Here is a 25,226-nt window from a genome sequence, read left to right as displayed (position 1 = left end):
GATTCTTGAGTCTTATTATGATTCTTGAAGAAGCCAAACTCACCTGGGAAGCTCAGGTCAAAAGGAAGCATCCCCTTCATAAAATATTTACAACCCCCTACTGACTGGTAGAGAAGCAGTTTGCATGGCAATTGAGCTGCATGTCCAATAGATGTGAGCTTAGCCCTACAGGGGAAAGAGCCAGCTGATTCCTGATGCCAAAAAGGTGTTTGTCTGAATCAGGACAGTAGAGGGGATGTATAAATAGCTACCTATAGTGAAATACACAGAACCTAGAGAGCATAGTGATAAATGCACTCATTTCCTGGGGATGACAAACAAAGTGCTACAAACTAGGTAGCTATAAACAACATAATTCTTCCACACATCTGGAGATTAGAAATCTAAAATCAAAGTGAGAATAGGACCATGTCTCCTCTGAAGGCTCTAAGAAAGAATTCTTCTTTGCCTTGTTCTTGTTTTTAGAGGTTAGCATTAAGTTTTGGTGATCCTTGGCTTGTGGATGCATCCCTGAAATTTCTGCCCCCATAGTCCTGTTGTGTTCTCCCTGGGCATGTAATTGTGCTTTGGTCTCTTTTATCCTCTCCTTACCATTCTACCGAATTAAGGGCCCGCTCTATTCTAATATGACTTCATCTTAATTAAGTCTGCATGGACCCCATTTCCAAATAAGTTCTCATTCTGTAACTCCTGTCAGGACAGGAACTTTGATTGTTAATCATCATTGTTATTGTTATTCTTATTTATTTTACAGTCCTGGGGATCCAATCCAGGACCTCATAAACACTAGACAGGAACTCTACCACTCAGCCACACTCCCAGCCCAGAAATGAATTTCAAGAAGATTTGATCCAACTCAAGTCTAATCAGGAAGTAAGAGCCACCGTAGGAGAGAGGATTGAGAAACCTGAGCAGAAATGAGGAAAAGAGAGACCAGAAGAAAGGAGAGAGAGAAGACAAATGATGGTAGAGAAGAAGACCAACAGGAAGAGAGACAGGAACAAAAAAAGAGAAATAGGTGAAGTGGAGAAAGAAGAGAAGAAACAAAGGTTAAAAAAAAAAAAAGAGGAGGAGGGAAGGAAGGATGCCACTGAAGAAAAGACATACACCCTGACTCTAAACACACAGGGTAGAGACAGAAAGTAACATCTTTGTGTGTCAATAGTAACCCCCCAAATACACACCTGCAGAAGTCAGAAGGCAGGAATCTGAGCTACTTTATGGGAAGTAACTCCACGTCTCCTTGGGGTTAAATAAATGGCTGCAGTACAAGAGACCCGCCAGCAGAGTCTCCCAGGAAGCCCCAGTGGATCTCAAACCCCTCCTCTTCTTCTGACTCTAGCTCTAGGGCCTTCCCATTTTAAAGCTGAGAACATGAGTAATGGTCAACAAAAAAAAATCTTATTTTTCCCCAGAGGCAGTTCCAGGGTGGCCTTATGTTTATTTACCTCCTCTAGAGGGAAAGAAATGGGCCACCCAGGAAATGTGATGACAGTCCCCCCCATTCCTGGCCCCTGGCAGGCAACTAGGGGGTCATTCATCATCTAACCAGATGTCATTCACAGCTATTTTTCACATCCTATGCTCTTTGGTCTTTTCTGACTTCCTGCAGTTTTCCAAAGATCTCCAAAGGGAGACTAGTCACTCTAGCACCAGCCAAAACAAGCGCAGGCAAGATGAATCATAAATTAACAGCAGGAAAGAGGCCTTGAGGCTGGTAAGAGAGCCCCACTGTGTATGGGGGATGGTGTGTGTGTGTGTGTGTGTGTGTGTGTGTGAGAGAGAGAGAGAGAGAGAGAGAGAGAGAGAGAGAGAGAGAGAACTGCATAGGCATGCCTAGGCAGGCTTTTGTGGAATGAAGTGAAGCAAGGAAGAAAGGCCTTCAGTATAGACTCAGTCATTTCCAGTTCCAGGACTCTCTTTGGAATAACTACTTGCTCACTCATAATAGAAAGCCATATAGACAGGATTTATGAACTAGGCCTTCCCTTGCTGTTATTTTCTTTTGCCATATTAAAAGCTAATGAGTCTGGCTCAACGATAATAGTCCTTTCTCCCTGCCTATCATAGATACTCTCATTTTTGATGAAAAAGCCATAACTTGAAGTTCTCTCCAGGAGAATGGATCCAGGCAGTACTTTGGCTTGGGGAGATGAAGGAGAAAGGGCAGAAAGGCAGGCACAAGCCCAGGTAGCAGCAGCCTCAGCCCCTGGGCCAGCCCTGTGGTGTGGTGAAGAGGAAGAGCCCCCTACCAGAAGGAGCATCTCCATGTCTTTGGAACTCTGGGTTCTTGGGCTCCCCAGTCCTCTCCACCTCCCCAAGCCTCATCCCCACACCCACCAGCACAGTGGAAAAGACAGTCCTGTGTACCTGCCCAACTCCAGGGACAACCATAGAGATGCCATCCTAATGGCTATCCTCACCCCAGACATGACTCAAGTCACAGTCCCTGGATCCACAGCAGAGAAGTGGATGGACAAGGACATAGGACAAAGAACACACACAGCAGTTGGTATTTAAGGCACAGGCTGTAGGCAGCAGTCACCATCCAAGGGCTAAGCATACCAGGAGGCCAGGTCATGTTCTACCCAATTAGGAAGAAGCGAAATAGAGTTTCCAAGTTATATAAGCAGCATTGGAGAAACTGAGATTGTGAATAGGATCCATCAAAATGACAGAGTGGAATTATGCTGTCCAAGGTCTCAGCAGCTCCACTGTCCTTCTCCTCTGCCCCTCACAACTACAGGGGCCTCCCTTGGCTACAAAAAAGACTCCTCTCCCCCTCTCTCTCCCTACCCAAGCTCTGCAGCCAATCCTTCTCTTTGGATCTGGTCCCAGCTCTCTGCCCAAACCTACGTGGTTGGAATCCTCAGCAATGTCTTTGTTCCCAAGGTTTGAAGACTCCATCCATGTTCCTCTTGACTCAAGACTGCAGAGGCTGCAACAGTGAGGTTCTGGTTGACACTCTCCAGTGGCATAATGCTTGGACTCATGCTAAATCCAGACTTGGTGTCCATTCATTGCACACACATCAGACCAGCCCCACTTGAAACTCTTCTGCATTCCAGTTATCCTCTCCTTCACTCTTCACTTTCCTCTTCTGAGATGGGGTTTGAATATACGCTTATTTCCCCAGTACATCTCAAAGAAATGAGAGAGAGCTGAGGGCGGAGCTGGTGGCTCACACCTGTAATCCTAGCTATTCGGGAGGCTGAGATCTGAAGTTTGCAGTTCAAACCCCAGCCCAGGTAGGAAAATCCATGAGACTCTTATCTCCAATTAACCACCAGAAAACCAGAAGTGTGGCTCAAAGCGATAGGGCACTACTCATGAGTGAAAGAGTTCAGGTTCAGCACCCAAGCCCTGGGTTCAAGACCCATGACTGACAAACATAAAAAGAAATGAGGATGATGAAATTTATAGACAAGAGTCCTTGGTCTGTACCATCTGTGGTCCAGTGGCAGGTTCTACTCCTAGACCTAACACATCAAAGTGGAGAATCTGAGACTAGGCACTCAATGAATACGGATGGGATCACTTGACTTAGGACAAAGGAGACCAAGCTCTAGGAAAGGAGCTATTTACATCAGGTGGAAGGAGCACCAGCTGGGATGAATGTTAATGGCAGTCTATTTGCAAGGCTAGGCACATACCCTCCTCAAAAGACAAATCATCATATAAACACTTTAGCATCATAGCAGCATAGAGGCGTTACTCAAACTGAAAGGAAGGATGAAAGAAAGGGGAAAGGGGCCACAAGGAGAAAGAATAATGAAGGAGCAAGAACCTTTTTGCTCAAGCTTCTTCTCCTGTCCTGACTCTGTTTCAAGGTTTTAGTACATTTTTAATCACTTCACTATTACTTATAAAGACCAATAGCAGGTGCTCCGTGGAAGAAGAAAATAATGATTCAAATCTGAGAGTCATTTTCCAACTGATTTCCTTTCTCTTCATTTCTTTTTGACCTCCGTGGAGAAGGTACAGGTTCACTATTGAAAGGAACTATAACTCAGTCCTCACTCACGGACTTTGTTTAAGAAAGTGCTTAATATTTTTCTTCTAATGTCCCAGGGAACTGCATTTCAGGTGTTTAATCATCTTTACAGCCCCCAAATATTTGGGATTTATGGAAAGTGTTTAAACTCAGTTGAAAAATAAAATAAAAACACAGTGTCCTAAATTCAGGGTAAATTTTTACTCTTGTTATGGGCATTAATTTATGATTCAACAATGATTTCAAGGGTTTACGGCAAATCCTCTGAGGCTTATATTTCCTTATTATTTAGCCTGATTTTATTCTCAGTGTCAAATGAATCACACACTCAATCTCACACGGCATTGTGTCCCCTGCCCCTCTATACATAATTCAGAGTCCTAGTCTATAGAATTATGAACGCCATGGGAAAAAGGCCAAGGTAGTCCTTGTGGTTTCATTTCCCCTGGTGAGGAAAATGTCTAATCCTTCAAGAATCTGACCATTGAGGGGGCCAATGCTTTGGGGAGCTAAGCTTTGAGGCCAGAGTGGCTTGGCTGTCCAGGGGTAGGGTGACTGGATATTGCAATACCCTGGAGAATTATTCCAAAAGAAGTGACCACTGGCAGAGCTAATATGTGCATGTGATTTCTTGGTCTCTGTGGGAACAGATCTTCTCTGAGATTTGAGACCTAAAATTCCATAGTCATGTCCTCTTTCTCTTAAGGATTAGAGCCACGTACAGGCAAGGATTCTGGATAGATTTTTGGATGACAAAGTAAATCCTAGTATACCCTACCCAGTTCTCCTTGTTCCTACCAAGGCTGCAGATGCCCTATAACATACCTCTGCAGGTACCACGTCCAGGGATGGGTAGCTCAAGGGCTGTTTGCCCACCCTATTGTGAACCTTCACCTCTGTCTTCCCACCTAGACTCTCCCTTTCTGATTACTTAGTACACACTGATAGATTATTTTAATATCTGCATGGGATTTTAGGGCCCCATGGCCTTCCAAGATAGTTCTCCCAGCCTTGACTTCTTTGCCTGTAGGCAGTTAGCAGCCCCGCACACACTCTATTCTGTCTTCCAGGATGCTCAAGTCCCCATCTGGCTAGGAAGATGACACTAGGGAGCCTGTGTGACTGATGTTTCTCCGGGGAGAGCAGTTGTTTGTGTCCACCCGTGTCCCCATTCTGCACCTCTCCTCTAGTCCACCCCACTGGCAGGATGCTGGTTCTCCCTGTCCCCCTAAACGGGGCTAAACTCAAGCTCTTTCCTCCACCTTTTCCCATCAAACTAGGTCCTTCTAGGTCAAAGATGTACTAATTTTATTTTGCTCAGATTGAAATGAAAGTAACTTGTTAAAGCATATTTCAAGAAGAGTAGCATAAAGAAAAGTGGAAGTGAAATGATAAAGATTTAACTAACTTGCAGGAGGTAGAAATGAGAGAAAATGAGAATCCAGGTTCAATGGCTTCCCAGCAAAAGGTAGTGGGATTCTATCTCAAAAAAAGTAAGTGGGGGGGGGGAGCGTTGACATTGTTCAAAAAGAAATGTAATTTTTATTTGGCTTATCTAACCATAACCCCTCTGTACATCACGTTTACAATGACAATAATAATTGAAAATAGGCAGGTACTACAGGTGGCTGTAATCCTAGCTCCTCAGGAAGCTGAGATCTGAAGATTGTGGTTTGAAGCTAGTCCGGGCAGAAAAAGTCCCTATGATATTCTTATCTCCAATTGACCACTTAAAAGCCAGAAGTAGTGTTGTGGCTCACAGTCCTAGATTGCTAGCCTTGAGCAAAAGAGCTCAGGACAATTCCCAGGACCTGAGTTCAAGCCCCATGACCAACAAAAAATAAATAGGTAAATAAATCAATTAATTAAATTAATTGTGGCACATGCCTATAATCTCAGTTAGGCAGGAGGCAATGGTGGAAGGATTTCTGTCAAGGACAGGCTAAACTGCTGTTGAACTGCCTTAGTGTTTGTTGTAAAGCAGGAAAGAAAATAGATGGTATTTTTAGAAATAATTATTAGCTGGAGATTGGTGGCTCATGTCTGTAAACCTAGTTACTCAGTAACCTGAAAACTGGGCTACTTTGAAGTCAACCCAGGAAGAGAAGCTCATGAAATTCCAGATCTAGCAAAAAGCCTGACCAGAGTCATGGCTTAAATGGTAGAGCACTATCCAACCAAGCAAGCCAAGCAACCACAAGGCCCTGTGTTCAAATCTTGGCACTGGAAAAAAAAATTAAGAAACAATCATTAGCACAATAGTCTCATTGTCAGCCCAGAAAATCCCAGTGGAGTGGGTGGCCCCTTCTCAATCCAATTATGACTCAGAGATGCTGATTCAGGCTCAGCATCTTTCTTATCCTGACCATCACCCACCTACCAAACTGACTTTAAGATCTGCTAGTGGAAGAGCTCCATTAGCCACTCAGCACCATGAAGGACCATCCTCCCTCCCTCCATGACTCATGAACCTAAAATGAAAGGGTTAATGCAGAAGCTCCTAAGAACCACAGCAAGGCTCATAGCCCCCGATGGCTAACCATGGCTAACCATAGGTATCTACCTTTCTCAAATACAAGTTCAAGTTAGGGTTTGGGGCGGGGGGGATAAAAATGTTTATTTGAGGGGCTGGGAAGGTGGCTCAGTGGTAGAGCGCATGCCTTGCATGCCAGAGCCCTGGGTTCGATCCCTCAGTACCACATAAGCAAAAAGAAAAAGCCGGAAGTGGCGCTGTGGCTCAAGTGGTAGAGCACTAGCCTTGAGCTGAAGAGCTGAGGGACAGCGCCCAGACCCAGAGTTCAGGCCCCACGACCGGACCCCAAAAAAAAATGTTTATTTGATGCTGGGTAGGAAATAACAATATAGCTGTGCTCAGATTGCCCAAGCCCATGGGACAGCTCCTGGGGATGGGGAGCTTTTTTATATCTTTGGTTTCTGCACAGGCATTATTCAGGGTCAAATAACAAGTTAGGTTTTTTGTTGTTGTTGTTTTCTGGATCTTTGGCTGAGCAGAAAGGCAGTTGTGAATCAAGGACCTAAAAGGTAAAATGCGCATAAACCTATTACCAGTGTTAAGAAAAGAGAAGCATACAGGAATGGGTTAAATTGTGCCCCTCCTGAAAGGATTAAGTTCAAATACTCTCTAGGACCTATGAACGTGACCCTATTTAGAAATGGGATCTTTGCAAATATAATCTAGTTAAAATGGATTAAACGTGGTGAGTGCTGTCCTAAGGCAAAGATGGAGATTTGGAGATACAAGCATGGATGGAAGGCAGTCATATAAAAACAGAGACACAAGGCTGCAGCTACAAGCCAAGGAATCCTGGAAAGAGCAAAAAGGACTCTTCCTGAGTCATCAGAGGGACTAAAAGTAGGAGGTCTACCAACACTGTAACTTCAGATTTCTTCTTCCAGAGCTATGGTGAAGCAAAGGTCTGCTGTTTTAAGCTATCAAGTTTATAGTAATTTGTTTTGGCAGCCTCAGGAAACTTGTCTATGTACCATGGGTGGGTGGGTGGAGTTAAAATGGAAAAATAATACAAGAAAGCAAAAGTCATGAGAGAAAAATGCTAGCCACAATTTAAAATGTAAATACTGTTCAACCTGGCTATAAGTATGATTTAAAATAATAAGTCTTACTTTTCAGATGGCAAAAATTAAGAATTATAATGCAGGGTGTTGGCAAGGGGGTGAGAAATACAGTGCTATTGGGAATAAGTGGGGAAAATCTTCTACAGAAGAATATGGTAATATACATCAGAAGCTATAGAAATTGTCATAGTCAAGGAAATAATTAGGTAAGTATGCAAAGATCTACACATAATAGCATTTTCATCAAACCATTGCTTATAACAGCAAATTAAGTAAAGGAAACAAATTTAAAGTTCAAACAGTAGAGAACTGTTAAATCATAAATCATTTATGTTATGTTCACACAATGAGATTGTTATGAAGGCATTAAAATGATGTCAATCTTTATTTATCAACAATGAGAAATACTTAAAACATATTGCCAAGTGAGAAAAATACGGCATAGCCTAATATAATCCTGTATGTGTATGTGTGCGTGTGCATGTGCATGTGCGTGTGCGTGCGTGTGTGTGCGTGCGTGTGTGTGTGTGTGTGTGTGTGTGTATGGGGGGGGGGGAGAAAAAACAACAACTAGGATACAGACCAAATCACTGGCTTCTAATTGCATGAATCATTTGTGATGTCTGATTTTCTGATGTCCCTAAAATAAAAAGTAAGTATATTTCAGAGACATGATATTGATTTCGGCACTTCTGTCTCCAAGTCAGCTGGAGGAGACCCGTGAACCATGTCTATATCCACAGATGCTCAGCAGGGGCCAACAGAAGGAACTGGAGCAAGGACAGTGATTTTTGTTGGGAAACAGAGTTTTTAGACCCTGAAGTCCAGGTCCCAGTTAGGTCCAGTCACTCTCCTCCATTGGCCAAACAAAGAGACATGGTAAAGGACAAAAAAAAATGACTTATTACGTGCAGCTGTGATATGACAACACCTCAGTACCACTTCAGCCATCTTTTTGGGTCAAGACAAAAGCCCTCAGTTGAAATAGCGAGAATTAAATCAGGGAGTAGTAAGAAGGGTATGCCTCGTTAAAACAGTTCCACGTTACAGAGATGGCCTGCTTGATCAATCAGTCTTTGTCCTTAGAGGAATTCCAGAGAAAGTGTCATTGCTTCCACTTGAGGAGAAGAACAGTTTTGCTTTTTTGCCACAAGATATGGAGATAGTATTGCCTGTCTGAGGAACGGTTTCCTTTTGTCATGTTTATCAGTGAATCCTGTTCTTTCTCAAGTTCATGGTAACTGTAAAGTGTCTGTAGCAAGGAGCAGATCAGGTCAAAGATCAGAGATGCAAAGTAGGGGGATGGTGTCCAGCATTCAGTTAATTCACAGAGCCAGCAAAAGCAGCTTTTATGTTGCCTCTTACAGTTGTTTACCAAACCTTAGATCATTTGCAGCCTGGAGTGCACACACATACACACACTCCCCTCAGATCTCCTTGCTGCACTTTCCCTAATCAACCTTTGGTTTTTCTGCTCCTCTTCACCCCTTCTTCCTAATTAGCAACTGGATCAGTATTCTCTTCTTTCATTCCACAGTCACTACCTGGTACTATTTACGCTCTCCCCACTATAGCACCAGCCCTTGTAGAATCAGGACATCTGGTCTACCTGTGCCTCCAGTGCCCTACATTACACCTGGCCTACAAGTGTCTATTGGACCAAAATGAATCATCCAATTTCTAGAACCAACAAGAAGTTAGCAATCATTAACAATTTCCTCATTTTATAGATAAGGGAAAGAAATACTCAGAAAACCCAAATGGTTGGTTTTCAGCCCAGACCTCCTGACTTGTAGAAAGTGTTTCTCTTACTATATCCCACTGGCTTAGTCCCTGAGTCCAGATCCTTCAGGGAACACTAAGCAGTTCCCAGAATCCCCGGAAGTCTGGACCCATCATCAGATTCCCCCTACATTTGTCATTCCTGTCCTCAGGCTCCTATGAGGACAGTGTATTTCCTGATAGGCTGCCTTCCCTGAAACCTGGCCCTGCCTGTCACCAGTCTTGCCCCTCCTTTTCCAGAGTGAGATGTCATTCCATTCCTCCCCAGTGTCTCATGGTTCTCTGAAGTCCTTCACTACCCCGCATCTCAAATCTGTTAGCTATAAAGTCAGGGGTAAGCCATTGTCAAGACAAAGCATTGAGACTGAGGGGAATATTCCAGAAGCTTGCTTGCAGAATGACTTGTAGATATGATGAAGTTCATGCATTGAAAAGTCCATCTATAAACTGATCAAAGGAGCCCTCATAGCAAAGGGAAGGATGAATCAAAAATATGAGAAAATGTGTAGAAACTGAGCAGAGGCAGAACTATTGATAACCCAGACAGGGCTAGTTCTGAGGCCTAGGAACCTACCGTGGCTTGTATGCAGTCCTCTTACCAGCTACCCCAAATACAGGGCTGGAAACCACAGCATGCTTTGAGGATGCTCACAAAGTTACAGTGTGGGCAGCAGTCAGCGAGGGCAACTCATCTCTGCTCCACAAAGAGAATCACTGAAGGCTCGCTCCTGAGTCTGGCCGTTGCTGCTGGCAGCTGGCTGGGACCTCAGCAGGCGCTGTCAGGTAAAACACTGACCCCTGGCTCCTTGCTCCCCTGCAGAGTGGTGGCTGGCTTCCAAAAGGGAGCATCTCAGGAGAGAGGAAGTGGCAGCTATCAGATTCTTAAGGCACAGAGCAGGATGCTGGTACATCACTGTTTCCCATATCTATTAGTGAAGTAGTCACAGAGTACAGACTTCAGGAGAGGGGACTTAGACCCCCAATTCCTGGGGAACAGGAGGGTCAAAAGCCTTTGACGTAGTGTGCTAAAAATACCATGGGCTACAGGTCGGGAAGACATGAGAGCAGCTATGGGGAAAGATGGTAGGGCCAACTGTGAAAGCCTACAGCCCTCTCTCCTATGAAACACAATGGTTGAAAACTCAATTACAGTAGTGCTCTTCCTGAGCCCATCCAATGCCTTGTGGCACCACATAGAATTGGCTCAGGCCCACTGCTAATAGGGCTGCTGGTAAGATTGAGTAGTGGCTACAATACCCAATCTCCAGCCCCAAGACATATCCAGGACCCAGAAAGTGTTCTCCATTTCTGCATCCACATCCCTTGTTGATTTGATTTGATTTCTAAACCCCCCCTCCCCTCCTCCCCCACCCCCTTTCCCCGCCCCCCGCCACCCAACTGGTCAGCATCCCTGAGAGATGTGTGTGCGTTTGCTTCTCCATGTTCCATGGAAGCTGTCATCTTGCACGCAAGGCTCTTGGCACTGGTGAGCACCAGGTACCCTGGGCACCATTCATGGTCTGTCTACAGAGGGGACAGATTTATTCTGGTGCCTGTGGCTGCCTCTTGGTTCTGTTGACTCTGCACTGAACTTGCAGGGGACCTGAGCTGCTGTTCTGTGGGCTGCTAAACTTGGGGCTTTTCGTTTATAGCGAATTCAATTCTACAATGATTAGGAGGATAGCCTGTGCTCAGGCAGCTGAGAGTTAAGAGATCCAACAGTGTTGCGGGGCACTAGTGGCTCACACCTATAATCCTAGCTCCTCAGGAGGCTGAGATCTAAGGATGGTGGTTCAAAGCCAAGCCAGGCAGGAATGTCTTTGAAACTCTTATCTCCAAAGAACCAGCAAAAATCCAGAAGTGGAGCTGTGGCTCAAGTGACAGAGCTCTAGCCTTGAGCAAAAAACTAAATTAAAAAACTCAGGGACAGTGCCCAGGCCCTGAGTCAAAGTCCCAGTATAAGTGTTCTTGTTTCTCTCTCTCTTTCTCTGTCTCTCTCTCTGTGTCTCTCTCTCTCTCTCTCTCTCTCTCTCATTCTGACACACACACACACACACACACACACACACACACATATACAGAGTAGGCTTCACGTTTTTAAAGAAAGGGGAAATCACAAGGCACATTTCAGGTTTTCCTCTCGGAGGCCCTTTAGCTGAAATCTGCCATTGTCAGAGGCATAGAAGAAGCCCAGGCAGGGAGTGAAATATTACCTGTGCTGTGGTCTTCACCACGTTCCACACACACAGCAGGATGAGGAGGTCATCTAGGGCCTCACAATACCCAGTGTTACTTCTCCCATCTCAGCCAACCTCCTCCCTCCCAAGGAAGAGACAGCACTTCCAAGGAAAGATTGGCTCCTAACCTGACAGGTGGTGGCATGGGCTAGATTTATTGAGAAATACCTAATTAAGCTCCAGAGTAAACTAGTCATCAAGGTGCTTAATTGGCAACATGTGACTATTAGGAGCTAATTAAGTTGTTCCCTCACACTTTAATTAATGTTTGTCATTTGGCCGCTGTATGGCTTGGTACAAGGGTAAGAGAGACAGAAGGAGCCCACTGGCCAGGCCCCAGACAGTAACTACTGGCCGCAGCACCTGAATGGCACTGAGCAGATGGGTCCTGAGTGAGCTGCCCCGCTTGCTCCTCCAGCCAAGTCCCAGAAGTTACTGTGGGCTCATTTAATGAAAAGAGATGAGGCTCCAGTCCGTGCTTGCCAATGAGGCTCAGGGAGAGAGAGCCGGGTCAAATCCTACCTCTGCCCCTCAACAGATGTACAACAAAGAACCAATGAGCCTCTTTGATGTCACTTTTTTATGTTTTTGGTCAATTGTGGGACTTGAACTCAGGGCCTAGGTAGGCGCTGTCCTTGAGCTTTTGTGCTCAAGGCTAGCAAACTACCACTCTGAGCCACAGTTCCACTTCCAGTTTTCTGGTGGTTCATTGGAGTGAAGACTCTCATAGACTTTCCTGCCCTGGCTGGCTTTGAATTGGGATTCTCAGATTTCAGCCTTCGGAGTCGCTTGGACTACAGGAATGAGCCACCAGCACCTGGCCACTTTTATTTTTTTTTTCTTTCTTTTCTTCCTTCCTTTCATATAGGTGTGTGTGTGTGTATGTACATGGGTGTGTATAGTGGTGAGGTTAGGGGTGTGCTGGTACTAGGGTTTGAACTCAGGGTCTGAGTACTCTTGCTTAGCTTTTTTGCTCAAGGCTGGTACTCTATCACTTGAATCAAACTTATACTTCCAGCTTTTTGTTTGTTAATTAGAGATAAGAGTCTTATAGACCTTTGTGTCCAGGCTGGCTTCAAATCATGATCCACAGATCTCAGTATAGGTATGAGCCACCAGTGCCTGCCCACAAATCACTTCCTTATCTGTAGAATGAAAACTGGGACACTTACCTCCTACAGCTATTCTTGTAAAGTAGAAATCAGGTATCCTCATTAGCTGTCTGCTCACAGTCCTTTGATGATTTGATATGGAAGTCCTCATAATGATAGGAAGAGCTTTCCAGAATGTGTCCTTTTCTGTTCCCCTCCCTATTTCTGCATTTCTCTTCCTTCTGCTACTAATTCCTTCTCCTCACTCCAGTCATCATGCCCCTCTTGCTGTTTGGGGGGTATACTAAGTTCACCCCTACCATAGGGCCTTTATGCTTGCCTTTTCTTCTGTGTATATCTTTCTCCCCCAAATCCTTATGGTTCATGCTCACAGTCTTTGCTCAATTCACATTCTCATAGAAGCTTCTTCTGACCTCCCTACTTGAAACTCCAACACTCCTCTCTCTCCACCACCACCCAATCTTTGCTTCTTCTCCTTAGCATTTAGTCCCATCTGACTGCAATATATTTCAATATAGCATGCATACTCTTGCCTTAGGATGCCAACCCTACTCCATATAGAAAGGCTTGGGACTTAGCTCAAGTGGTAGAGCATTTTTGCCTAGCAAGCACAGAACGCTATATGCAGTTCTCCATACAGCATAACAAAAAAGAGGGAGGGAGGGAGGGAGGGAGGGAGGGAGGAAAGAAGGAAGGAAGGAAGGAAGGAAGGAAGGAAGGAAGGAAGGAAGGGAGGGAGGAAGGAAGGAAGGGAGGGAGGGAGGGAGGGGTATTGAGGTGGTGCTGGGATCTTTAGAGACAGAACCCTGGGTAGGTGATGATACCACGGAAGCTCCAACCTCATGAGTGAACTAATAGTAGCTTTAGGAAGTGGGTTGGGTCCCACAGGAATGAGTTAGCTATGAAGTGAGACGAACTCCATGGCTGGCCTTTGCTGCACACAGACAATTCCTTTTCTGCTTCTTCTCCATGGTATATAACACAACAACTGGCCCTCATCAAGATGCTGGTGCCACATAGTTACGAACTTCTAGTCCCAGAATCATGATTAGACCTCTCGTCTTTTTAAGTAGGCAGCCTCAAGTGCTTTGTAATGGCAACACAAAACACAGTAAGACATTTTTTTTTTTTGTCAGTCATGGGCTTGAACTCTGGGCTTGGACACTGTCCCTCAGCACTTCAGCTCAAGGCAAGCGCTCTACCTCTTGAGCCACAGTACCACTTCCAGTTTTCTGAGTAATTTATTGGAGATAAGAGTCTCATGAACTTCTCTGCCCAGGCTGGCTCTGAATCATGATCCTCAGATCTCAGCCTCCTGAGTAGCTAGGATTACAGGCGTGAGCCACCAGCGCTGGCTAATAAGACATTTCTTGTACTGAAAAAATCCTACTTAGTACTATGGAAATACATATGCTTATGGGAAGATATTGCCTGTCCATAGCTTTGAATTATGATCCAGAACTCTTTTCTGTAAAGAGCCAGATAATAGACACCTTTGACTCTGCAAGTCTCTGTTGCAGTGTGTGCATACCGCGTGCGCACGCACACACACACACACACACACACACACACACACACACACAAATACTATTCTGTGGCTTATTTCTAAGGTTTAAAATACAGTGCTGTAGGGAGTGGTGCTGTGGCTCAAGTGGTAGAGCACTAGCCTTAAGTACAAAGAGGCTCAAGAACAGCACCCAGGCCCAGCGTTCAAGCTCCAGGACAGATAAAAAAAATTACTGAGCTAAAATACAGTGCTGTATACTGAATCTCATAAATGTCCATGGAAGGTGATGGTATGTAGACACAGGGTGGAGTAGTCAGGGAAGACTTCAGGGAAGAGGCAAGGTTCAGGACAAGTGCTGAGAACTGGTTAGGAACAGGCAGGCTAAACAGAGGATGGAAAGGCTCCCCAGCATGGATGATCACAGTAATAATAATAATAACATCGAGGTGTATGTGATGCATTAGCACTGAGAGTTTTCCTGGCATAAGGGTTTAATCCATATAGAAACCCTACGAGGAAGTAAATTTCATCCTCACAGGGTGAATAATTTGCTGGAAAGTGAGTGAGATTCTCAGTCTAGTTTGTCTGCCTCCAAACCCACCCTCATCTCCCACTCCTCCTGAAGCTCCTTTGATCTAGATCCCCCCACCCCTTTTCTCTGATCAGATGTTTCCTGTCCCCCATGGGCCTCTATTCATGTAAATAACCATCTCCTAAATACACTCAATGAAAAATCAATTACACAGCAAAGTGGCTGAGGTTTGGATAAACAACCTAATTGTTCCCTCTGGGGCTGCTGGCTGAACCATCCGGGCTGAGAGAAGAGAGTCCGTGTTTAGGAAGAATCTGTCACTTCCGGCACTTATGTGGCTTCCTTTCTGACCAGTATGGATCGGAGCCCCTGCCTCCACCTCCCCTCCACCAGAATGCAAGAAAGCCTCTGGGCTCCTACCCGCAATTCTGGTGATAAGGCTAGTGAGAGCCCCTTGTTCAAAGTTGACCTTTAACCCCAGGCAGACTTGAGACCTTGACTTGGAGACATTACATTCCAGATGTGCTCCAAACATGAACCGCCAACATGCCTTCCTCTGATGAGATTGGTGACAATCTCCCCAGGAAGGCCACATCCAGTTATACACATCCAGCCCTCAAGAGCTCTGTTCCCTTGTCTTCCCTTTCGCAATTAGATTTTCCTTCTTTTGAACCAGAACAGTCTCTCCCTATAAGCAAAGATCCTGGGAAGATACATTCCATTAAATTTTGTCAGTCATTCACACCTTGTGAATTTGTGTTCAAGGACTTTTCAATCAGACACCTAGTTATAATGGAGCAATAGGCAGAGAAGTAGAACCAGGTTCTGAACTGTTATTTCATTTTCCATCCTAAAGAACCACAAAGTATACCGGGCAATGGTGTCTCATGCCTGTAATCCTAACTACTCAGGAGGCTGAGATCTGAGGATCACAGTTCAAAGCCAGCCCTGGGAAGGAAAGTCCGTGAGATTCTTATCTCCCATAAACTACTCAGAAAAGGCAGGAAGTGGTACTGTGTCTCAAATGGTAGAGCTCTAGCCTTGAGCAGAAGAAGCTCAGGGATAGCACCCAGGCCCCAAGTTCAAGCCCCAGGACTAGAGAAGAGAAAGAGGGGAAAAAACCACAAAGTGGCTGTGGCAAGCGACTCCCTGAAGGAAGCCATGGTACTACTGAGGCCTGAGTCTTCCCAGGGCTCCTCCTGGGCAGAGGAGCCTTTAGATGTGACCTGTGAGATACAAGTAGAAGTCATGAGCAGAGGGGGTGTCTCACTCCCCACTTTACTCCTCACCATGAGCATTTCACCAGGTGTGGTAGGTGATGGTGATGCTTGCAGTAATAACATACAGGTCTCAACCTAAAGCTCACAAATCACTACAACTTCATACACTGCACTCCGTAGAAACGTAAGAACTATTGGCCAGTTCTGGAATGAAGTGTTCCAAGGACTAACCATCTAACCACGGAAGTCATGCTATAACAAAAAGAGCCCTGAGCAGGGAATCAAAAGACAAAGATTCTGCTCCTGTTTCTGATATATGTGTTTACTGTGTGACCTTGTATGTGCTTCCCCTTTCTGGGCCTTAGTTTACTCCTTCTATCATTCACTGATTCACCTCTGTGGCAACAGTGTATTTAGCTCTGGTAGTGGGTAGAGTGACAGCAGACACCATTCGTATTTGTATGGGCTTTGCCATCTAATGGGGAATACAGAAGATGTCAAAGAAACAGTTTCACAAAATGATAAAGGTAGACTAGCACAGGGATTTTAAGCCATGGTTGTGAATTAGAACCAAGTTGGGAGCTTTCTCTTGTTTTATTTTAGGCAGGATCTCATTATATAGCTCAGACTGGCTTCAAACTGGCAATCCTCCTGCTCTAGACTCCCAACTTCTGGGAGTACAGACCTGCGGGAAGCTTTTAGGGAAAAGGGAGAGTAACTGGACATTATCCCAAAAGATTATGATTTGAACTGGTGAAGCTCAGACGCAGATGATTTCCCCCCAGGTCATTCTAATTTACAACCAGGGTTAGCCATTGGGTGGGACAACATCCAAAATTTCTTCTGATCTGACATTCTATCAGTCTTTTATACTCTGTGAATAATCCAAGACATTCATAACATCAATGTGTACTTAAATACATGTATCTATATGCATTTATTATACAGACATACATGTATGTATTGTATACATTGTACATATGTATGCAAATGTGTGTATTTACATATGTACGTGTGTATGTACATATATATAACACAAAAATACACAGGGATACAGAGAAAGATCAGCTAAGACCACTTAGCATTCAGGTAGGACAAACCACTGTGGGGCAGTAGGAACATTATACACACAAACACACACACACACACACACACACACACACACACACACACACACACACACACACACACACACACACACACACACACACACACACATATATATTATATATAAACATATATGGAGATATATATATATATATACATCTTCCCCCAGCTTGTCCCTAGGATGTCTCAGTTAGATGTTTGTGCAGAGTCTATCTGCACTCAACCTCCTTTCCAACATTCCTGTTTGTTTATCAAGCTAATTTACAGTATGATAGCTAGATAGGATCTGTGAGATTGGGCATCTGAAAAATCCCCTTATGAGAGACACTTGCCAAGGGGAAGTACCCTTACAGATGGCCATCCTTTCTCCAGCTTGCTACCTAGGACAAAAACATGATGACCAGACCAGACTGTCACTAGTCATCTGGGACTAGGAAGTGACCTGAGGAGGGAAGTGATGAGCTGAGGACATTTTGACAGAAGAAGGACGTTCTGACAAAAGAAGCCTGGGTCCAGGGTTGTACTGTGAGCTTGCAGTCGCCTGGATGAGGACCTTCCGCTGCAAATATATATGCGTACAATTGCTTATTTGTTTATGTGACATGTCAGTGGATGTGTTTGACTGTTGTGCTATATTTAAAAAAGAAACATCTACTATTCAAATAAGTTCACAAAACACTGCCAACACAATAAAGTTCCTCACCTTGTCTGTCCAGATTCCCACTGCACAATTGTTCATATTAAATACTCCTAATAGAAAATCCCTGCTTAATCTGGCACCTCAAGACCTGGATTCTCCCACACTTCTGAATCACCGCAGATACAGCATCCTTCTGTAGTTCATGAAACTCATTCAGCCATGCACTGTGTGAGAATCATGTATGTGTGTGTGTGTGTCTGAGAAAGGGGGGTGGGGAGAGAGACTAGGAGGTAAACTAAAGACCTTGTGCTTGCTAGACAGGTTCTCTACCACTTGAACCATGCCTCCACCCCTTTCTTAGCTTGTAAGTAGGGTCTCACTTTATACTCAGGCTGGCCTGGGCTTCACGCCTCCTAAATGTACTTCCTGGTGATTCTGGGAATGAGAGGCATACCACTTCATCCAGCACTTGCGCTTCCCTGTTAGCTAGGATGACCGGTACATGCCACCACGCCTGGCCACTGAATGAGATGGAGTCTCACAAACTTCTAGGCCCAGTATGACCTTGAATTGAAATCCTGTACCTCTACCTCCCAAGTAGCTATAATAACAGATTGGAGCCACCATGCCTGGAGATAATCTTTGGCATCAATGTGTATAAGCAAGCATTTGTTGAAACTGCAGAATACCAAACATGTGAGCGCTTCCATTCTGACCATCAACCAAAGTTGAATATCAGAATCCACCAAAGAACTTTGTTGAAATGTTTTCTTTTCTACATAGTGGCTGCTGCCTTGGAGAGCTGAAGTCACAGGTTCTCAACTCAGAATTACCCCAGATCTAAAACAACACAGCTCCATCGGGAAACTGCTCCCCTCCCGTTGTCTTCTGTGCTGACCCAGGCCCATGCACTGCATCGCCCAGTGTGTTCATCTGGCTCACATGGAAGGCTTCCAGACTGCCCAAGACCTGGCTTGTACCGTGAGACACCTTTTTAAGATTTTTAAATTGATGTTATATAAAGATGATGTACAGAGCAGTTACAGTTACATGAATCAGGTAATGAGTACATTTCATTTTGGACAATGTCACTCCTACCCTCCTGAAGCACTTTTTGAGAATCCATTTCTCAGGCAGATCTAGGAAAGTAGAGGCCACCCAGTGATCGGATTCTGCTTCAAGACCAGGACCGTGAACATGTACCTGCTGGTCACCTAATCTCACCAGGAGAGGAACTGGGGTGTGGGCACTTCAGAGATCCCAGAAGGCCTTACTTTCTCTCTTAAAATTCAGTGAACAGAGTGTAGTTGTGGAAGTGGGAGAGAAGGGATGGTAGGGGGAAAACAAAGGAGGAGGCAACCATGCTTGATAAGAAATGTGCTCATTACCTTGCTTGTGTAACTGTAACCCCTCTGTACAGTATTTCCACAATAAAAAATGTATTTTAAAAATTCAGTGAATAGTCTTTTCCTCGAAAAGAAAAGAGAAGAGGAGAGGAGGAAAGGAAAAGGAAAAAGAGAAGAGAGGAAGAGGAAGGGAGGGAAGGGGGAAGGGGAGAAGAAGACAGAAGCATGAAGTAAAACTCCTGTGTAAAAGGTACACTAACAAATTCATGGAAAATGGAGATATCTGACATTCTCTCCTCAGAGCCATCCTTGTCAAAAATGTTACTCTTCACCAGCCTTTGAGCTTACTTCTTTAAGCCAACAGACACATAGGATATAGTTCTTCCGTGGCTGATGGCACTGGCTAAAGTCTATACTGTCTCTCAGAATGTGTCTATCCCGTCCCTTCCACCTCCTCCAGCCTACAGGGGACAATCCATAAAAACATGGTCCCTTCTTATAAGCCCCAACTAGTGAATTTTGTAGTCACCTTATAGAACCTCAGCTTTTCCTAAGACCAAAGCTCGAACGCTGCTAAGGAGTACTGGACATCGGTCTCTGGTACATGGGATGCATTGGAAGAATTTGAAGCCTAAGCAAAAGACAGTTTGACTTAGCAATGCAGGTAAAATAATAATAAATAAAAATTCACGGGTAATGAACAAGATAAACAATAAAGGAAGCCTTTGGAAGATTGTTTCAAGAACAGCCAGGAAGTGACATCTGATTTTCTAAGTCAAGTTCACGGAATGTCAGAGGCTGCCAGACTGCAGGCTAGAAATGTGGGCACACCAGGGAAGCCAGCATGACAGTTCTCCAATCCTTCCCCGCACATCTGCCAAAATACTGACCTGTGCAGACAGAGAATCTGAGGTCACATTCCAGCCCCCACAGCTGCCATCAGACGTGACAGGCAAGACAGGCTCTCTGTCTGTCTGGCTACACCCAGGGTACCCTTCAGCTGCTACCATTTGGACAAGATTTTCTTGGTTAGAATATGTCCTCCTTCTAGCAGGAGAAGAGACACCAACACCTGTTTGGGATCCAGTGGCCCCATTCTACTAGAATCCCCAGATCACTTCCTCCCTGTTCATCCATCTGTGGTGAGATGCCATGAGTATCAGAAGCAAAGCCTAGAGAGGCTGGTTCTTGAAACGTTCCTGGTGTTGGTGCTTGCCTTCTCCACCCTCACCTGAGAACATCTGGGCCTAAGCCTCTGTCCCTCCCCACCCCCGACTACTTCCAGCACCTCTGCCTAACTTCTTGCTTTACTTTGCTTCCACTGCTAATATCATTTTCCATAAAGAAGCCAGAGATGAATTTCAAAAGGCACATCAACTTGATCCCATATTAACCTTGCTTAAAATCCTCTCTGGAGCCTTTAAGATACGGGTACCATCACTGGCTTTGCTAGGGCCTTGCATGATAGAACCCACGATCTTGCCAGTCTCATCTCTCACCAATTGTCCCTCAAACCCCAGCCTCACCAATTAAATGCCATCCCAGTCCCCCAAATCCACTGAGCCCTCTCCTGCCTCTGAGCTCTGCCCAGACCTTTCTCATCACTCAGAGTGCTGTGGGCCAATAGAAATAGAATGGGAGTCTCACATTCAATCTTTCTAAGAGCCACTGTGGAACAAAGTGAGAACAACAGGTGAGTTTATCATTAATGATACATTTCACAACTCAGTCTATTCAAAAGGTTATTATTTCAACATGTAATCCCTATAAAAATGATGAATGAGATAGTTTACATTCTTTTCCATACTGTCTTCTAATCTAGCATATATATTATATGTATATAAGATATACATAGATATATGTATATATCTATATATATGTGTGTGTGTGTGTGTGTGTGTGTGTGTATATATATATATATATATATCAAGCCCTGTCCTGGGACTTGAACTCAGGACCTGGACGCTGTCCCTGAGCTTCTTTTGCTCAAGGCTAGCTAACACTCAACCACTAGAGCCACAGTACCACTTCCAGCTTTGCTAAGTATTTTATCAGTGATATCAGAGATAAGAGTCTCATAGACTCTCCTGCCTGGGCTGTCTTCAAACCACAATCCTCAGATCTCAGCCTCCTGAGTAGCTAGGATTCAGGCATGAGCCACAGGTGCCCGGCTCTAGCATGTATGACTGCAGACATACATGTCTGCAGACATACAAGAGCCAGCCATCCCGGGTAGTCAGGCCTCAGCAGTTAAAGACCCCGCCTCCTGTCCTGTCAGTCCGATCAGTCCTGCCTCACAGCTCCAGTCTAGGCCTTGCAGATCGCTGTTTGGTCAATGCTGGCTAGCTGCTAGACAACGAAAATCTCTTTGCCACAGTTCTGGAGATTGGAAGTCTAAACTGGAGGCACCCCTGAGACCCGGCACCATCAAAAGAGGCCCTCTTCCAGCTGCCAAATGCCAGCTTCTTACATCCTCACACAGTAAAAACGCAGGGGAAGTTCCTTCAGATCTGTTTTGTAGAGGCGCTAATCCCATTGCTGATGGCCTCTGACCTGACCACTTCCAAAAGTGGTGTGGGCCAAGGATGAGGAAGTCAGCCTGTGAGTGCAGAGGGGAAACCAACATTCAGATTGTCTCCTGCCCTGTCCTCTCCTGCCCTGTCCTCTCCCTCTACCTTTCTCCCTCTCTCTTCTCCTTCTTTCTCACTCTCTTTCCTCTACCCCCTCTGTCTCCTCTCTCTCTTCCTTTCTTCTCCCTCCCTCTCTCCCTTTCCTCCAGTTACTCATCACTGCAAAAGCTCATTTTCTTATCTGAATCCCAGATTATCAACATCGTGAGGATAAGCACTAGGCTTGCTTGTTTGCCATGAAAAGCCAGCGCTGAGCCCAAGAGCCACCAAATAAGTATCTGTTGAGACACAGTCCACCCTGTGTTCTAACCCAGATGAAGTTAAATTCCCACGAGATTCCTCTTCTGCTTCACTCTTTTTCCCTATCTATGGATACATGCACACACTCACAGTCACAATGCACACACATCTTCACAGGTAGGAATACTCTCCCTCACACACATGTGTATGCTCATTCACTCCCATTGCACACACATACCCTCAGATTCTCTCCAACAGCTTCACACTGGCATTGGAAATGCACACTTATACCACAAACCCACTCGTGCATACTCACACTCCCCTCCACACATGGCAGAGGTTGGAAGGAAGTTCACAGAGGTCTTTCTTTGCTTCTGGGCTGTACACAGCACAGCTGAGACAAACCTGGAATGATCTAGTTCTCAGGTGACTGCTCAAGTAACCACCCTGTCTCTGCACAGCAAGACCCCAAGGAGCACAAGAACATCTGGTCATGCTAATAAGGATTCTTGCTTGATTGGAGACAGTGAATGGTGCCAGGCCCAACCATCAGCCTGGTACATTCCTGGACTTTGGTGCTATTCACACAGGTCTTGGTGGCTGAGTGGCCTTGGGGAGCATGAAAGGCAGGAAGAGAGGGAGGAAAGGAAAGAGGGAAAGAAGAAGGGAGGGAAGAAAGGAGAGAAAGATGGAGGGAGGAAACGTAGGAGGGAGGATGAAGGAAAACACTGAACAACCAGCAAGCATAGATTGGATTTGGGAACACTGATTCTTCTAAGCACAAGGGACTTTCAGGGGGAAAGTTTACAAGTTTCACTGAATAAAACCCAGGGATAAAAATTTTATATGATTTCATTTGAATACGGTGTGCATTATTCAACAGGTAGTTAAAATCTATTTTATCAAATAATAGTATGTATTCGGATTGCAATCAATCCTGAAACATTTAGGCTGATAAAATGTTTAAAACCTGTCTCTCCCATGCTTCCATTAATCAAATGAATAAATAAATACAATGCTAACTTCTGGAACAAAGAAATACATACCTTTCACTTCCATTACATGAGTGGCAACGTTTATTTGAATGTCTAATTGGGTTAGAATTAGGTGTTTTACATAGATTCTTCTCTTAATCATTCCCAAAAGCCAGTTGTAAAAATCTAGAACACAGCCGGGCGCTGGTGGCTCACGCCTGTAATCCTAGCTACTCAGGAGGCTGAGATCTGAGGATCGAGGTTCAAAGCCAGCCCGGGCAGGAAAGACCGTGAGACTCCTATCTCCAATAAACCACCAGAAAACCGGAAGTGGCGTTGTAGTTCAAGTGGTAGAGTGTTCGCCTTGAGCTGAAGAGCTGAGGGACAGCGCCCAGGCCCAGAGTTCAAGCCCCACGACCGACAAAAAAAAAAAAATCTAGAACACACGTGCATGCATGTTTACTGAAAAGGCCATCCCTGCCGGGTGCCAGTGGCTCAGGCCTGTAATCCTAGCTACTCAGGAGGCTGAGATCGGAGGATCACAGTTCAAAGCCAGCCAGGGCAGGAAAGTCAGTGAGATTCTTATCTCCAATAAACCACCAGAAAACCAGAAGTACCACTGTGGTTCAAGCTGTAGAGCGCTTGCCTTGAGCTGATGAGCCCAGGGACAGCACCCAGGCCCAGAGTTCAAGCCCCACAACTGACAAAAAGAAAAAAAAAAAAAGGCCATCCCTTTATTTACACTCTTATTTCATAATTAGCTAGCAGTTGTGGCTGCATATAACATTTATTTGTGATAAAGTGATGAGGAATAACATACAGATTTGTTCTTGATTTCACAATTTATTATAAAGTAGATTAATTTTATCCAGTCCTTCATGATTTTGGTCTTGACTTCTTTGGGTAATCTTTTTTTATAAGATTAGAAGTAATCCTTTGAAAAGCCGTTTTCATAATATTCCTCAACGCATACATTGTGATGTTGAGTTGAATTAAAAATTTAAGTCAGACATTTTCTTGTAGAAATTTGGGCTGGTTTGCAGACAGGATTGACCGAGAAGACTAGCTTCACTAAATAGATTGTTAAGTCATTTTTCATAAATTCAATAAGCTTAAAGCTTTTGACAAAAGATACGGGAAGCCTTTAATAAAATGAATGCATGTTTACTTTTTTTAAAAAATTGCATGGTAGAAAATGTATTGAAATTAGTAATATTTTAATTTTCCAATGCCTTCTGAATAAATTGAAGAAGACAAGTTGCCTCTAAGTAGAAAAAAATAACATGTAATTAATAATCATTGATTAAATTTTGAAATAGGCTTTTGTGGATCTTCCCCCAAATTGAGAAATTGAATGTTTCTAATTATGGATAACAAATCCCTGAGGAAGTTTGCTTTTCTCTCAACAAAACTGAAGGGGAAAATAATTCTCAATGATGGATCACTGTGCTATTTGGGGCATTTGAACTCAGAGTTCAAATGATTGATGAAGTTACAATACTAAAATACTTTCTGTTCCCATCAATGTAATCATATAAGACTTACCAGCTTGCACGTCTACAAAAACAAAGTAAATTCTATAAAGAATCGAATTAACAACACCCTTCCTCATTCTTGCCATAAGTACTATTTGTTATCTAATTAAGGAATGATAATAATCTCATTAATAGATATAACTCTAATGAATTTTTACTGCTTAATTTAGAATTGACAACATTTATGCTACTTTTTTTGTAACTTTGGCCATGTGTACATTGATAACAATTATAATAATCCCTCATTCAAGAAGTGATTTTAACATTTAGAACATTAAGGAAGTATTAAAATTTCCGCAGTGTGTAACAATAGGTATATACTTAGTCATACTAAATCATACACCTAAATATAATTAAGGTGCTAACTTTTAAGTTGTTTTTTTCCACAATTATATTTTCATTAATTCTCATATAATATATGTAATGTTATTTCAGAAATGTATATTAGTCAATCAATTAAAAGATGACCAGGTGAGCTGGGCATAAGCCAATCTATTCAAGAGGCTCAGATCTGAGGATCACAGTTGGAAGCCATCTTTGGCAGGAAAAAAAAAATCAGTAAGACTCTTATCTTCAATAAACCACACAAAAAAGCCAGAAGTGAAGCTGGGGCTCAAGTGGTAGAGCACTAATTTTGAGCAAAAAAGCTCAGGGACAGTACCCGGGCCTAAAGTGCAAGCCCCAGGACCAACACACATAAAAGGAGAGAAAAAGAGAGAAGGGGAGAGGGAGGGAGAGGGAGGGAGAGGGAGGGAGAGGGAGGGAGAGGGAGGGAG

This window comes from Dipodomys merriami, unplaced genomic scaffold (assembly GCF_024711535.1).
Source record: "Dipodomys merriami isolate MVZ:Mamm:240054 unplaced genomic scaffold, mDipMer1.0.p SCAF_31, whole genome shotgun sequence".
In the NCBI taxonomy this organism is placed as follows: domain Eukaryota; kingdom Metazoa; phylum Chordata; class Mammalia; order Rodentia; family Heteromyidae; genus Dipodomys; species Dipodomys merriami.
This window is presented reverse-complemented; position numbering follows the sequence as displayed.